This window comes from Motacilla alba, chromosome 2 (assembly GCF_015832195.1).
Source record: "Motacilla alba alba isolate MOTALB_02 chromosome 2, Motacilla_alba_V1.0_pri, whole genome shotgun sequence".
Classification (NCBI taxonomy): Eukaryota; Metazoa; Chordata; class Aves; order Passeriformes; family Motacillidae; genus Motacilla; species Motacilla alba.
In genome coordinates this window covers 96,427,044-96,443,318 of record NC_052017.1, presented here as the reverse complement: position 1 = coordinate 96,443,318, position 16,275 = coordinate 96,427,044, and the positions used below count along the sequence as shown (strand labels likewise).

General features: G+C 36.0%; 1 protein-coding gene across 11 annotated transcripts in view; it reads left to right on the top strand.

Annotated features, from left to right (window-relative positions):
* Nucleotides 1-5,070: 5,070 nt before the first annotated feature.
* Nucleotides 5,071-16,275, top strand: part of CCDC102B (coiled-coil domain containing 102B) — a 145,650-nt gene continuing 134,445 nt past the window's right edge. For 9 of the 11 annotated variants that reach the window (XR_005255908.1, XM_038128779.1, XM_038128783.1 and 6 more), the window contains exon 1: nucleotides 5,071-5,159. The gene's annotated coding sequence lies outside the window, so the exon portion shown is untranslated. Of the gene's footprint in view, nucleotides 5,160-5,201; nucleotides 5,446-7,172; nucleotides 7,297-16,275 lie in introns of those variants that run through there. The other 2 variants (XM_038128776.1, XM_038128777.1) reach the window with 2 other exon arrangements.

Sequence of the window (16,275 nt, the reverse complement as noted above, 5' to 3'; positions counted from 1 at the left end):
ATTAACTTGCACAGGCAAAGTCAGAACTGAAAACTAACAAGCTGAGTGAAGTATTAGCCTCAGATAAGCTTCTTCCTGTTATGCTTTATCACTGTGCTGGAATAAAACGAAGATCTTTTATTTTTAAGTCATGGCTGTTTGATGTCACTTTTAAGTTTTATGGTCTGTTTTAAAGTTACTTAGGAGTGAGATGTTACATACATAGATAGTTTTATTAATGAAATCTAGCCTGCATGTTGCCTATTCAGGTGGATTGACTCTGGCAGGACACTAGGTGCCAACCAAAGCCAATGTATCACTTCTTTTTCAGCTGGACCAGGGACAAGATACAATGAAAGGCTCATGAGTTAAGGATGGGGAGAGGTCACTCAGCAATTGCCATTGGGGAAAAAGAGTTTTGGGAAAATTATTTTAGTTCCTTACCAACCAAATCAGAATAGAGTAATAAGAAGTGAAACTAAATTTTAAAAACACCTTCTCCCCCACCCTTCCCCTTTTCTCAGGATTAACTTTATTGTTGAATTCTTTCCCCAGGCAGCACAGGGGGCTGTGGTCAGTCCATCATGTGTTGTCTCTGCTGCTCCTTCCTTGTTAGGAGGAGGACTCCTCACACTCTTCTCTATTTCCAATATGGGCTCCCTCCCATGGGACACGGACCTCCATGAAGTTCTCCAAGATGTCCTTCCCATGACCTGCAGTTCTTGACTAATTGCTCCAGTGTCAGTCCTTTCTACAGGGTGCAGTGCTTCAGGAACGGGCTGAAGGCTCCAATGTGGCTCCTCTAGAGGGTCGCAAGTCCTACCAGCAGACCTGGTCCAGCATGGGCTTATCTCTCCACAGGGCCACAGGTCCTGCCAGAAATCTGCTCCAGTTCAGGCTTTCCACAGTGTCCCAGCCCTGCCTTGCACATCCACCCACTCCAACATTGGGTCCTCCGCAGTCCAGAGATGGATCTCTGGTCTGCCATAGACCTTGATGAGCTGCTGGGGTGCAGCTTGCTCACCATGGTCTGCACCACAGGCTTTGTGGGAGACTAATTTAGTGATTGGAGCACCTCCTCTCCCTCCTTCTACTGACCTTGGTGTCTGCAGGGCTGTTTCTCTCACACATTCTCACTCCTCTCTTCAGGTGCAATTACTGTTGTGCAGGGTTGGGTTTTTCTCTTTAACCACATTATCCCAAAAGCACTACCACCATCGCAGATGGTGTGATGGCTAAGGCTCAGATGGCTAAGGCTGAGCTTTAGCCAGCGTTGGAGCACCTCCTCTCCCTCCTTCTACTGACCTTGGTGTCTGCAGGGCTGTTTCTCTCACATTCTCACTCCTCTCTTCAGGTGCAATTACTGTTGTGCAGGGTTGGGTTTTTCTCTTTAACCACATTATCCCAAAAGCACTACCACCATCGCAGATTGTGTGATGGCTAAGGCTCAGATGGCTAAGGCTGAGCTTTAGCCAGCGTTGGGTCCATCTTGGCTCTGGGTGAAGTTTCTGGCAGCTTCTAACAGAAGCCATCCCTGTAGGGCTCCCCTCCATACATACACTACCTAAACCTTGTGAAGGCAAAGCTTTGCTAAGATCACTTGTTTAGAATGTGTTAGAACTTAAAAGAAGATGGGAGGAGAATGTTATCCCTTTCTTGCATTTCTAATTTTAGAGAGATATTCTAGGGAATAATTCCCCTATGCCTTTTTCCTAGACTGTTTATCAAATGGAACCACAGTATATTTTCCATCTGTGCACGAGATCTGGTGGAGTCTCAAATGTGGTCATTTTGTTTAATTGATTCATCTCTTCTGTAACTGTATCTTCACAGGTGTGATTTTGTTTTGGTTATATAAGTTTGGGCTTTGCTAATGCTGCTGTAGAGATGGGATTCAAAATTATATTACTTTTTTGCCTCTATTTTCTCCTTCTTCATGCCTTGAAGGTACCTTCTATATCAAGTTGTCTTCTGTGTGTCTCCATCACCTAAGGGAACATGTCTGGGTTGAGGTACAGTAAAGGATGATCTCCTATTATCATATATTCAAATGAAATGTGATGTTTATTATTTAAATTGTATGAAACTGTGTGGAATAATATGAAATAGTAAGATTAAAAATTACTTCTATCAATAAAAAGGATCTGGCATATGTTTGTGTCTTTTTAAAATACTTGAAGAAGCCCAATTTCAAAAGGTCACAATTTCAGTGCTTCATACCCTTCTCTATTTTCCAATTTCAATAGTAGGAATGTTCTGTTTTATTGCCATTTGTATTTGAAGTGCTTTATTGTTTTTGGCTTGAATGATAATTTCTTATATCTGCTAAGGAAATTGCATCAATACAGTAAATATTGTAAACTTCCATGTTTTGAGAAAGACTTGCTCTAACTTGCCTCTGAGACAAATTATTTAATCTTCTTCATTGGCTCAGTGATCCTGAAAAGGATCAGGTCTCTTCCTTTGGGACTCCCAAAGGGATGATTCTTGGAATTTAAAAATTCAAAATTTGGCTTTCATGTTCTTTTAATGTTTCTCTGTGGATCTTGGAAAAAGCAGGTCAGGCATGCTGCCAAAGTTCAAGTGTACTTAAAGTGAGGGGAGTCTGTCCCACCCTAATCAAGCACAATTGACAACTAAGGCCATACATGAATACATGTGTTCTAGATTAGTGATGCAGTCTATAGGTTTTGTCATATTTTCTCAATACAATTTTCTTACAAAAATAACAACCAAAGTTGCTTATCATTCTCTTGATGAACATATATGAATGTTCTTAGTATGAACTAAGAATTGTTTACATACATGGAGACTTCTAGAAAGACAATTCAGCTCCATATGTAAAGGTCATGTGTTAGCAAACTTGCATGTTGGCAACATCTGTTCTGCACTTATTTCAGTGACACAGCATCAAGGTAAATGGTCAAATAAGACTAAAAACCAAGAATATATTTGCAAATAAAGATACAAAAATAGCACAGTAACTTCCCAATTTTACAGTAATTTTTAAATTTAAATTTGGATGCATTTTTAACAATGGCATGAATTCGAGATTCCTCCAAGAATTGCTGATTACAACAGAATGCAACAGAATAGAAGCTGAGGGGTTTTTATAATAGCTTTACTATTTACTATTGGTCTATTATACATATTTCTTTTTTGTGCCTTTTTTCTTGAAGAGTACAGTTTTCCTTCCCAAAAGCTACTTACATGACACTTCCAGGATTACTAGTTCCTTCACCTGCTGTAATGACAGTTTTTCCTTTGTGTTTATTTCTTATTGAGTGATAAATTCTCTGTCACATATCTTCACTAGCGAGGATATTTTCAGTTCTGATCAAAGTTACTTCCCTTCCTTTCTGACAAAATAAATGTGCATCAATTTCTTTAGAAAAAAAAATTTGTTTAAATATGGGCAATTGAACAGCCTTCTTGGATGTGCTCAGAGATTGTAGCAAGTGAAGAATAGTGGAAAATTAATGGGAAATCTCATGAATGGGTTGAAATATAAGTAGTTAGAAGCTTAAGTTATGATGTGTATATAACTTGATTTTTTTTAAAATGTGAAGCTATTTCTCTCAGTAGGGGTAATGGAATGTAGCCAGAGACTATTCTAGTGGGACATGGGGTCTATTTAGTTGCTAAAGAAGCCATGGAAGATGCATAAAGTAGCTGTTGCCTTATTTTATTGTTTGGATTTGGGTTTTGTTGGGCTGGGTTTTTTTTTTTTTTTTGTGTGTGTGTGCTTGTTTCTAATTTGATGCAGACTTGTGGTTTTGTTTTGTTGTGGTGTTAGGTTTGATTTGGGATTTTTTGCTTCAGTTAGGGGTTGTTTTGTGTGGAGTTATAGTTTTTGCCTTGGATTTTGTTATTTGTTTTTTTTTCCTTTGGTTTGCGTCTTTTGTTTGTTTGGTTTGGTTTAGGTTTTTAACAGAAATATATAGAGAGATTTTTTTTCACCTATTTTACTTATGTCTTTTGGACGACAATGCCATTTTTCTCCGGATGGTGGAATAGATTTTGTGAGTCACACACGATTTGGGAGCATTTGTTAGTTAATTTCCCTTGAAAAAAAAAAAAAATTGAAAGTCCTAGTGTCAGACAAGAGAAGAGTCATGCAGCTATAGCTACTATTCATGAGGAAACACTGCCTGCTATAGTGCTGCTAAAAGTGTTGGGATATTAGTAGGGAAGTAGAGCTATGTCCCTTAAAGCTAAAGGAAATCTGGCTTCTCAGTCTGAGATTTGTCCTGTGACACAGGAATTGTCACTATTCTGTACATTATGAGGGATTTTTTTAAATGGGAAATATTTGGCTTTTTATAGCCATGGAAAATCACCTCATCTGTGTCTAACTGTATCAGTTTGATGCCTTGAGGACCTGCCAGTTAGGTAGCCTGTGATATCAGGCTTTGGACAGTGGTGTCATGCTTTGTCCTGTTGGTTACAAAAATGCTGGAGTTTGTATTCCAGAAAGAAATAATTTTCACCTGAAATTGTAATATAAAATTGTAAATTGTAATGCAAAAAGAGCTTTTCAAAGTTTTGGGTGTTTTTTCCTAGCTTTCCTTGCCTTGGTCTTTTCACCTCTCTGATAATCTAGAACACTGCAGTTTTTCATAATAACTTCCAAGAGCCCCCAGCTAATTGCAGAGCTAACTATGAAACTACATCTATTTTCAAGGTTATATCATCCAGCTGAGTGAAAAACTAGTCTTATTTTAGGCCATTTAAAACTCAGGAGGGATAGCAGGAACAAGCAGTGGCATAAGAATCCAACCAATTTGGTTGAGTACTAGGATCTGTGCTTAAGTACTGTGATTCAAATAACTAATTTAATCTTATACACAATATTTGGGGGACTGGGGTCAGAGTCTTCAGTTTAGAAAGGGAAGGAGAAATAAAAACTGAGCAAATAACGCTTAGTGAAGAACAATATGACAAAAAGTTTTGTTTTGTATAAATGACTTGTACTTAAAAGAAAAATGTGGTTTTAGTTTTGATAATGTCTGACCAATGAGAATCTTTTTCAAGTTACTGTGGAGTGGCCTTAATGCTGTAAATAATCCAATTGGCCAAGTCCCAGTACAGTGCAGATGAGAAAAGGATGCAGGAAATTCTGTTGTTTACACATGTGTCTGTTGCACTGAGAAGCAAGAGGAGCCCAGCAAACTCAGAAGGTAAAGGGTTTTAAGCTCGTGGGTTTAATGTTTAATTTCTATAAATCTCTTCAGGGACAAAGCATGAGTTAATATCATGCTGATGGTAAGGAGGAGAACAGTCTGAACTGCCCAGCAAATGTACTGAAGATCAGAAAACAGTATTTGAAATATGTGGCTAAGTTATATCTAGCTGGATTCTTCTCTTCTATGTTTTTTTGCTACTATCATGTAGCATTACTTGTGACATCCCATTAAACATAACTTGTTTTTCAAGTGTAACAGAATTCTTGCTTACTATAACCAGGTAAGTTTTTAAAACTTTCTAAGTGACAGTTTGTTAAAAAGTTATTTCTTAGTTTTGATTATAAATTAGTGTAAATGAAGAAGTTTCACAGATTATACAGTTTTACTACTGAAAAACTTTTTAAAATTACTTTGTGAAATGCATATGTAATGCATAAACTAGTAAAACTTTAGTACCTTTTAATGGGGGTGGTATTATGGACATAAGGGTCATGAAAATATTGTTATGAGTTTGCAGAAGTTTGTTCAGCATTTTTTTGTTGGAAAGCTGTATTTCCACAGTGTCTCTATTTTCATAAGTTATGCAACTCAATAATGAGTTGTATAATCCTAACTTCCTTCAGTAAATATCTGAAGATGGGATAAGAAAAATGCATTCTTAGCTGTATGCTATCATTCTAATGCAGTGAAATATATTTTTTTGATACTATGATTTGTTGATACTGGACAGATATATTCAGTCTGTCATTATTTTAAAGGCAAGTATCAGAGATGGTGTGAGACACTGTGGATGATCTTTCAGCAATGAGAACCAAGGGTCAAATTCCAAAACCAATGTTCGTAAGTTTAATAAGCAGATATAGCAAATAGTGCTAATGGGCTTCCTACTGACTATCCAGATAGCTGCATTTTGTCTGTGTGAGTTCTTACTGATTCTTTCAAACATTTCATGAAGCAGACTCTGCTATAAATAATCCTATAGCTGGAGTCCTAGTTTTTAGTTTAAATTTCCTGTGTTGTTATAAAAGTTACTTTTGTGTTTCTGAATGCAGTTCTTTGCATAAAATAATGAAGATGAATGAATTTCCAAAATATATTAGATATCATTAATAGAACTAGTCATATTTCTTCCAGAGGCATCTACAAAAACTTGAAATTAAAAAATGTGAAATTAAATGTCTGGGAGTGTTTTTTGTTTTTTTTTATTTGCATGTAGCCAGCTTTGAATTGAGGCTGCTCTTTCACCTTAAGTATAAGATACTAATGGTAAGCTCAGGTAAACCTGAAAAATAAATCACTTGAAAATGAATGCACAAAAGGAGCCGTTAATGAACAGGCTTAAATTACTGTTGTTTACTTCAACACAGATAGACAGATATTGGACAGACAGGAAGATACTGTAATCATTTGAAGTGTACAAATTTGATATTCATGGAATCATAGATTCATAGAAAGGTTTGGGTTGCAAGGGACTTTAAAGATCATCTAGTCCCAGTCTCACCCTGCAGTATGGCAGGTTGCTTAGGGCCCCATCTAACCTGGCCTTGAACACTTCTGGCATGGGACATCCACCACTTCTCAGGGAAGCCTGTTTCAATGACTCGCCTAATCTGTTCACTCCTCTTTTTAGTCCATCCAATGATCTTTAATTGACTGGTTTATTGTGAAAATGATCCTTCTTGAGCAGCTTGATTCTCTGCTCATGCAAATTAAGTAATATAGGTCTGATTTACACTGGGTTAAAAAAGACTGGGTTTTTACCAAGCCTGTTCTTATTTAATGTCAATCATGTTACTGGAGGAGGAATACCAGGGAGAAATTTTCATGAAAGCTCCTACTGTTTTGAATATTTTTTTTTAAAATGTGTTTTCAGTAGACTTGGATGTTTCTCCATAACTTTTGTTGGTGTCCATTTTTGCAAAAGGGTGCCAGCTTCCCTTCTGCCATGCTGAATAGTCATCAATTATTCAAATAATTTATTCTCTTTTAGTTGTACTACATATTGGCCTAGAGCAAGTGGACACTAAGAGACTAGACATGCTTCTCTATGTGTTTACGTGACATCTAGGATACAACAGATGATACTTGGTGATTTATTTTATTTGACCACTCTGGTGACTGTGGAATCCAGGTAAAATCACTATGTGGATTATTCCTTTGTTCATTTCCCTCACGGATGATTTAGTGGAGCTGGGATCATCATGGGATAATATCTTACGGCATTAAATCACACAAAATCACAGTCCTTGAGCCATTGAAAGACATGAGATGGTGTTAAAATACTAGACTGGTTAGGGAAAAAAATAAGAATAATTACAAATCAATGTCCAAGTAGCAATCTTTTTGTAAGGAACATTCTTAAAATAATTAATTATACAAGATATGGCTTCTGAAACTGTTCTGATAAAACCAGAAACATCTCAGCACAACACATTGTCAATTCTGATACAACTACATCAGAGTAGTTGAACCAGCCAAAGGGATATGCTCTGACCCAGAGAAAACAAAATATTCATGAGTGTTCTTATTTGTCTGCTTATGTGGGTGGGAAAATCACTTATTTCTAGACTCTGAGTAGTGTTTTGAAGAAAAATTGTTTTGTGTCATAATAAGCATTGGAATGTTTTATGTCTTGATCTGAAACAAATCATCAGATATTTGTGATTAACTTTCCCTACTCCCAGTGTTATGAAATTTCCTTTAAAAGTAGGTCATGTTTTGAATAGGAAAGCATCATAAATTACTTCAACTCTAACAAGACAATTCTTGATCTCTCATATCATAAAGCATATGGTTTTAAGATACTGTTAAGGGTTTTAAAACTGTGAAGAATTTCTCAGAGTATAAGCAGGGATTAGAAACTTTACTTTTTCAGGGATATGCCATTACATCTTCATGCTTCATCAAAAATAAAATACAAGAAAGAAAAGAATAAACAAAAAACGCCACACCAGAAAAATCCCCAAAACAAAACATGACCCCCTCAACTCAATGGGATAAAAAAGCCTGTAAATGAAAGTGAAGCTATCCAGTTCAAGGTCACTTTCCAAATGAGTAACGTAGAAGATAATAGAATTGAGGTACAGACTCTAGAAAATAATTTTTTGATGATTTTGTCTAAATGATGAAGCTTCTCTATACATTTAAGGGATCTCTACTGTTTGGGTGAACATGTTTTAGCATTTTGTCTGATGTAATTTTTGTTCAGTAAAGTGCTTTTCTGAATGCTTAGTCTGTCTTCAGTTTCGGTTTTTTTATACTTTTGAGGCTGAAAGAAATGCAGTTGACCTGACCTGTAGCCTAATCTAAAAATGTGCTAAAAATCCCACAGATCTATGAAATCCTCAGTTGTGTTTGGGAGTAGTTGAGCCTCCTCAACTATATTCAATAAGAAGCTACAGTGACTCTCACAAGGAGGTGGATTTGGCTTTTGAACATAAGTAAATGAAACATGAAACGGTAGAATGCTAATACTATCAATAGCTGGGAAAGGAATTTAACTCTTGAGAATTCAACATGATACAATGGTCTTTTGTTTTAATTTTGTGCTATAAGCTCATTTATAGCTTATTTGCAATTATTTATATTTCATGTAGCTTAAATTGTTTAACTAATACCCTGAATGAAAATCACCAGCTGAATGAGATGTTTTAGTTTTCTTGTCTTCTTTGCCTTTTAACTTACAGCTGGCTTTAATGCTTGTAAAGACTTCTAAGACCAGCTATGACTGGTCATAGCTCATAGGCAGATCATAGGCTTACATATCTCAAAGGCAGATCTAAGCTTGTGGATGATGTATACCTTGGGTATTATTTCCCTACATTTCTATAGTCTTCCCTCTTTCTGAAAAGTTCAGAGGAAATCCGTGCAATATACTCTTCTGTGCCCTGTTAAAGGGCTACCTGTCAATATAAGCAAGACAGTGCATGTGTGCACTGGCTGAGCTCATAACCTGTAACAACACACTGACAACTCGGACTGAGCTGAGCCTTTTGAGATTCTCTATTGTGACTTACTGGCTCTTTTGTGACTAAGCTGAGTGGTATAAGAAGTTAGCTGCTTATCCTACTTGTTCCCATTGAAGGGAATGACCCTGTTAGCACTGCAACTCTTTTCAATGTAGATTAAAAAATGTTTGTCACGCTAAACACTCTCTGAAACTTACTCTGCTTTCTGTGTAAACAGAGGAGGAAGACTCATGCACTTGGTTATTTTTAGTCTTAGCTGTGGAACTGCTGAAAAACAAACCAAACAAAAAACCCAAAAAACAACAGATCCCATTCTAATGTGATTAGAGCAAATTTCATTGTGCCTGCAGTACAAGATGCTTATAGGTGTTTCTGTAAATCACAGGAAGAATTCACTTGTATCTTTAGCTACAAGCATTAAAAAAAGATAGAGTTTAAGTATAGTGAACTAGTATTAACTAATGTGAACCCTATTCTTCTGAAGCAATAACTTGTTTCACGTTTGAACAAAAGATTACTATTGTTCTAAAGAAATCTCTCTATACTATTCAAAAGATACCTATTAGACCAGATGTTTAACTGATATGAATTATTTTGTATGACTTAACCATTGCCTTATTTTAAATACACTCTGAATCTGTTCTCAATTGAAGTAATTGTTAATATGCTGATTCATGATCTGTGTTTCCTAATAATCATTCAGACAATATATTCCATGGAGATTACTGATCTTCACAGAGGATCACTGAGATTAGATTAGAATTTCAGGACTTGGCTACTTGTTTACCTCAGAAGTTTACAATAGGTTTTGTTAAGCTGTTTGTAAGTTGTTTACTCTGAAAGGATCTAAAACTTTGAGAGTTCATACTTATCCTAACTACCTGGGAAGTCTATTTTGCCTCTTTTTTTCATTAATCATATCTTAGTAAAATGTGATAATAAAATCTCAAAGGGGAGCTAGCCAAGCAAACTGTCTCAAATGCCACAGCTACCAAATTTAGTTGGGTTATGATTGGTTTAGCTTCTACTTAGCTCTTTTTGAGACTGTCTGGGAAAGTTGTTGGTGTCACACACACTCCCTTCCCTCCCGGCCTAATGAGAATCAATACTACAGACTTGAATGTACAAAACATATGGGTGAAATGTTATGGAAGTGTGTAACCAAACAAAACATTCTTGGGGAAATGAAGTTACTGTAAATTATATTTAAAGCAGTACTTCAGAGCTTCTTTTGGCCTTGTGGGTAGTAAATGACAACATCTCTATGTACAAATATTTATGTTACCCATATTTAACCCTAAGGACTTGAATACAACTTCAAAGATGTGAAGAAAGATCAGCTTGTTGTTGTTGCTGTAAAAGACTTTGAAAGATATTGCAATGATATGTAATCACTTGTATTACCCAGTAGACCTAAATCAGAGTATATAACTCTAGTTCTCATTGAAGAAATAATATCCAGACTGTTTAAAGTTTATTAAAATTGGCAGCCAAAAAAAAAAAGAAAGAATAATATTTTTTTAGTCTTTACATTTATTGTAATCTGTGACTACCTTCCAAGTTGTCTTTTTATGAATGCATGTTTATAGTATGTATATATAGTATGTACACTATGTGTATAATCTGTGTAATATTATACAAGATATATTGTATGCATGTGTTTAAAAAAACAATTAGAACACTGAATAGGATTTTATTTTAAAATTGATATCTTGACATGGAGAGAAAATGGTAAAAGGAAAAAAGGAAAAACCGTACATAGGACCACAGTGAAGTGGACCGCATACTTTTTTGGGTGCATCCTTTTTCAGAGAGAATTACAGCATTTCATTTTGAGCAAGCTTTAAGACCCTCCTGACCCCCCTGAACCCCACCAGCAACAATAATGTAAAATATGTTGTGAAAGAAATCTTGTCCTAAATTACTGCTTTTAACTATTGACACCTTTTGTATTAGTGTAACTTAATAGAACAAATTCACTTTACCAAGGGGTGTTTTAATCTGTGGAAAGAAGTAACCACTCAGTTTTTAAAAGCTTTGAGCCATGTCAGCTATACCAGTCCTGTGGTCAAATTCTCCTATTAGCGTGGAAATTTTCGCTATATTTTACAGAAGCAATTGAGAGAAATATATAATACCTCATGCTTAGATGAAACATGGTATAGGCAATCATTTCAATAACAGCATCAGTCCAAATATAAAATTTTGCGAAACTTCATGAAGAAATAAATGTTTTCTGCAAGACATTAATTGTGGCTGTTACCAGCATATTTTTTTCTGGATTGTTTTCCCCAGTGCTTAGAACTGACCTTCTGCCTGGGAAGTATCTGGGAGTGCTTGATTATCTTGTTCACCCTTTTCCTTCATACATATATTCCCATACTTGCAGTTTCTGTTGGCAGAATAGATTTGGGGGATAAAGCCTTTTTTCTTCTTTTCTATGTTCCTTACAGCTGGATCCTGACAGCAGTGGAGAATTGCTGCTTTTAAGGCAGTTCAGTGTTGTCACAAAAGGGACTTATTTCTTGTGGCCCTTCCCTACTTACATGGTGTTTTGTGACCCATTTGGCTAATAGTTGCATATTCTGAGATTCACAATTTGTGATCTTAACTTTTTCTTATCTCCTGGATGTCATGGCAACATGGTTAAAACTGGGAGAAACAGGCTTCTAAAGCTCCTGAGAAATCACACTGCTCAGAGAATCATGTTAGGGGGGACTTTTGAGATCATCCCTCTTGCTCAGAGTATCATGTTTAGGACTTTCACATGGAATGCCTTTGTTTCACAAGAATTTCTGTCACACTAGAGATTTAATTTTCTCTAAAATGAGTAGGACAACTTACCTGGAATTGTAAATCTTATTTCAAATGATTGAAATAAGTTGTGGGAAAGGATAGCAAATGAAGACAAACTGGCAATGTGACTGGCATGGCCAGCCTGAGGGCCACTTAGGGCTACTTCATGTTTTGGGGTTTTTTTTGAAGATATAAATTATATATATGCAATTTTACCCTGCATGCCTTCAAGTGAATTATTAAAACCTTCAGGAGAAGCAAATTACTATTAGTAATAGATAAGATTCCTCCTCTGGAATCAGAGAATTTTGGTTATCACAATGGATATTGGAATATCAAGAAGCAGTAGACCTAATCCTGTTGCATAGTGCAAAATTCTTATTTCAGCATTATGGTAATCCCTATATTTTCCTTTGGTTTCTGCATAGTGTACTAAAATACAAAAAAATGTTTAAGCCATTTCTGAGTCCTCCTTTCACTTACTGCTTCCTCTTAAGGTTTAAGTGATTTATTGTCTTTCAGTCACTATCTTTGCTGCCCATCCTTTACCTCTTCTCCTGGGAATTTAACTATACATGGACAACTAATATAATGATGCACTTCCTGGGGGTACTTCAGAAATGCCTTGTCTGTCACAATGTTTTGTATCATAGTAAAATGCAATTTTCCCTGCAGAACTACCCTCTTCCTGAAGTTGCTTTCTAGTTTTTAACTTTTAGTCCTGATAGAGTAGCTGGCAAACTTCATGATTTATGGGTTTTTTAATAAAAGGTCAGGTTGAAACTTGAGTCTCTGCTTTTGCCTTTCCTCTCTGTCATACATTCCATCTCATCATCTAGTGTTGATCAACTCAGAAGTGGAATCAGACTCCAGTTTTACATAGATTCTACTATGAAGGGCTTACTTACATTTGGTCTTATACCTTCTGCTTCTTAGTGTCTCCTGAGATTAAATTTATTAATATGTTTTCAAGGCAAAGGTGTCTATAGCATAAAGAAATAATGAGAAAAATAGTGATATTCTGTTTTCCCAATATTATGAATTTGGTCACATCTATAAGAAATGTGGAAGACTATTTAGCACTTCTCTCTTTACTGTTTCCTCTCAAACCTCTCAAATATTTTTGATTTATGTTCTTCAGTTCTATTTTTTTTTTTTTTTTGTCAAAGCATTTGAGTCTTTATCCTGTCCTTTAGGAACTTTGACAATTAAAGAACCTGGAAATTAAGATTTAGGCCTGACATTGTCTCCTGCACTTAAAATATTCAGGTGGATGATATGTTATAGAAGGAAAATGAGTTTGCATAATCTCAGTCTTATATATCAGGACATTAATGAATTGCCACTGTGATTTCATTTTATCTCAAAGAGGCATCTAACACATCATACTGTCCAAATTGATGTCTCAAGACCATTTTTTTCAGGCATTTTTATAATTTCCTAATTGCACAAAAAAGCACAAAACAACATCAAAAACCCCTCACTGAAACAAAACCTGACAAACCCAAAACACTTCTCTTTGTGAAGTTAAAAACAAAACTTTATACTTTGTTGTTTTCATAGCATACTAGTTTTACTTACTGGACATGAGAATGAAATAAAACATGTTTTGGAAATAAATTAGATTTTTATTGACATTTTTATGTTAACAGGAAACTAGAGAAGTATGAATAGGAGGGAAAAATGATCACGTAACTCCTAATAGGAAGTACACAATTAGCATTATTTGTCTCTTCAGGCCATTTTTTGGCTGATTTTTAGTTATGACACATTTAAGGAATACAGTGTTTGGAAACAACATAGCTCAAAAATTTACCATATGGTTTAATATTGTTAATATATTTTTTATAGCTGCAGGAAAAAAAATAAACAGAATCATCTTTGGCTGTACATTAAAAAGCCCTGAAAGCACTATCTTTTAATTTCATGAAGTAGGGCAATCTGTGTATTATGTCATGGTCTGTTTGGTTATTTCGAATTTACAGCACAGTGTACTTTGTAAATTAAACTTTATTTTATGAGCTTTTGAGCTCATTTTAAAAAATAAACCATTTTTAAAAAGTCCTCTGTCTCAAATAACACCACCAAAACATAAAGACTTTAAACAGTGGTGAAATCATCTTTGTACACACTAGTCCAACACATGAACTCACTAATTCACTATTTCCCTAATTCACAAGCTCTCTTATTTATAAATTCTCTAAATTGTATTTTTTCCTTGAACAAACTAGTCATCAAGCTGTCAATGCCAGTGCTCATTCTTTCTCCTCTATCAAGGAGTGAATGTCCCCATAGCACACTGGAAACTGTAAAGGCCTCACCAGTCAGCCTGCTGTTGGATCTGCTACTAAAACATTGGGGATAAACTTAGGCATTTACACTTTCCAGCTCAGAATTTTGGTCTGTAGCACTCCCATTTGAAGATGCAGAAGTTGTTGGCTGCAGGTAATATACACCATATCTCTTCCTATCCACTCAGTTCTATGTACAGGCTGCTCTGCCATTGACCACTCACATTGGCACTGCTCTCAGCATATGTCAGACTTTAGGATCAGCTATATGTTCATTATTGTCATATTTTTACTTTTCTTTCCTCTAAGAGGTTTCCAAGTCATTTTGGTTATCCTAGCTTCAGTGTCTTGTAATATCAAGAAATTTCTTTGGTAGGATTTTAGTATCAATTTAATACCAGTTTCACCCAACAGATTTTGAATAATATCTCTAACCTCCGTGTCCTCCTTTTAGTCAATGACTTTGTAGCCACCATCACAGAGATGGTCACTGTAATCAGTACAGGTTTCATTCCTTGCAGGAGTTTATACATTGATTGTGTTCAATGTATGTTGATTGTAATTAATTTTGCAGCCATAATCACAGGCTCTTGTATGTAATGGAACTACATTAAGTGAAGGACACTTTAAGAAGTAGGCTGGATTGTTTTTTAAGATGCACAGCCGTGACCAATGGTAGCTTTATTTTGTCCATTTACATTGATTTGCACAGTGACTGTTAGGAGTGTTTATAAAATAATTACTGTGTATTTTCTCATTGTGTACATATGCTGTAAGTATTCTGGGCCACTAGTACATGGTTAGTTTCCTTACATGCCTGCAATACCCCTTTCACCCTGTTGTTGTTACAACCATGTAAAGCTTCATATCTAAAGTTAACTACATGTAGCTAATTTCAGGTTAACTTTGGATCGTAGTGGTTATGTAACCCACATATCACCCACTGTCAATATGTGTCCTTGTGCTGTTGCAGATGGTATTCCTTCTGTATCTACTTTAAAGGTTGGTTTATAATGGATCTTCAATACCTGAGTTTTTCCAAAATGCAGGATCTGTTATACGTAAGTTCTGGGTATATGTTCCAATTATCAGTGTTGCCATGGTGATGCAGGAGGGCCACACTTTCTGCAAGACAAGACACTCAGGTCTTGGACATAATCCAAACCTCAGTTGTTTTCAGCTTGTTCCCTTTTTCATTGTAAAAGGAGAGGCACACAGATAACCCCTGAGTTGTATGTTTAACTGCAACCTCATTATATGGACTTCAGAAGGGTTTTATTTCTACTTTAACAGGATTTTGGGCAGCTACTGATATGAATTCCTTATCTGTGGTTCTTCTTGTGGGCATTTGTCACTTGTGTAGCCAACTTACAAATTCTCACAGACACGGTTTCCTCGCAGCACTAATAGATCCATTCTTGTGTATTTGCTGGTTTAGTAGTTTATTCCATCGATCTACTGTCCCACTATTTTGAGGCTGATGCAGTAGCTGGAAAATCCATTGTACAAGATTTGACCTAAACCAAGCTTGTCCTACTTTATTCTTAAAATGTTATCAATGCTAAGATTATATTTCTCTGAATAAGAGAGAAGTACCAAACCACTGTCTTAAGGCAGTTGTAAGACCAGTGATAGCTTAGGCAGGGAATACATTCTGAGCACCACTATTTCTCCTCCTGTAAGGATTTCTTTCCACCCTCCAGGTGTTTGTTGTAATACACATGAGAATTTCCCAGATTAGTTTACCTTCCATTAAGTTGGTAGAATGTTGGTGATGTGCTGTACCACTGTTTAAAGAAATTGACACAAATTTACAATTTGTTTCACCAGAACTTTCACCAGTCCTCTTTTTTGACATCCTCTCTTATTGCCTGTTTCAATAAATCCTATATCCCTGTGTGTCTAATCCACTCTGTAACTAGGTACTGCCTCAGAGTTTTCTGCTGTATTTTTTTCTAGCCAAATTCTCTACCTCCTGGCTGTGTGTTGCCAGGATGTTTAGAGTTTTGGAAACTAGATGCAATTTGTTATGAATATGTTTTTAGACTGAACTGT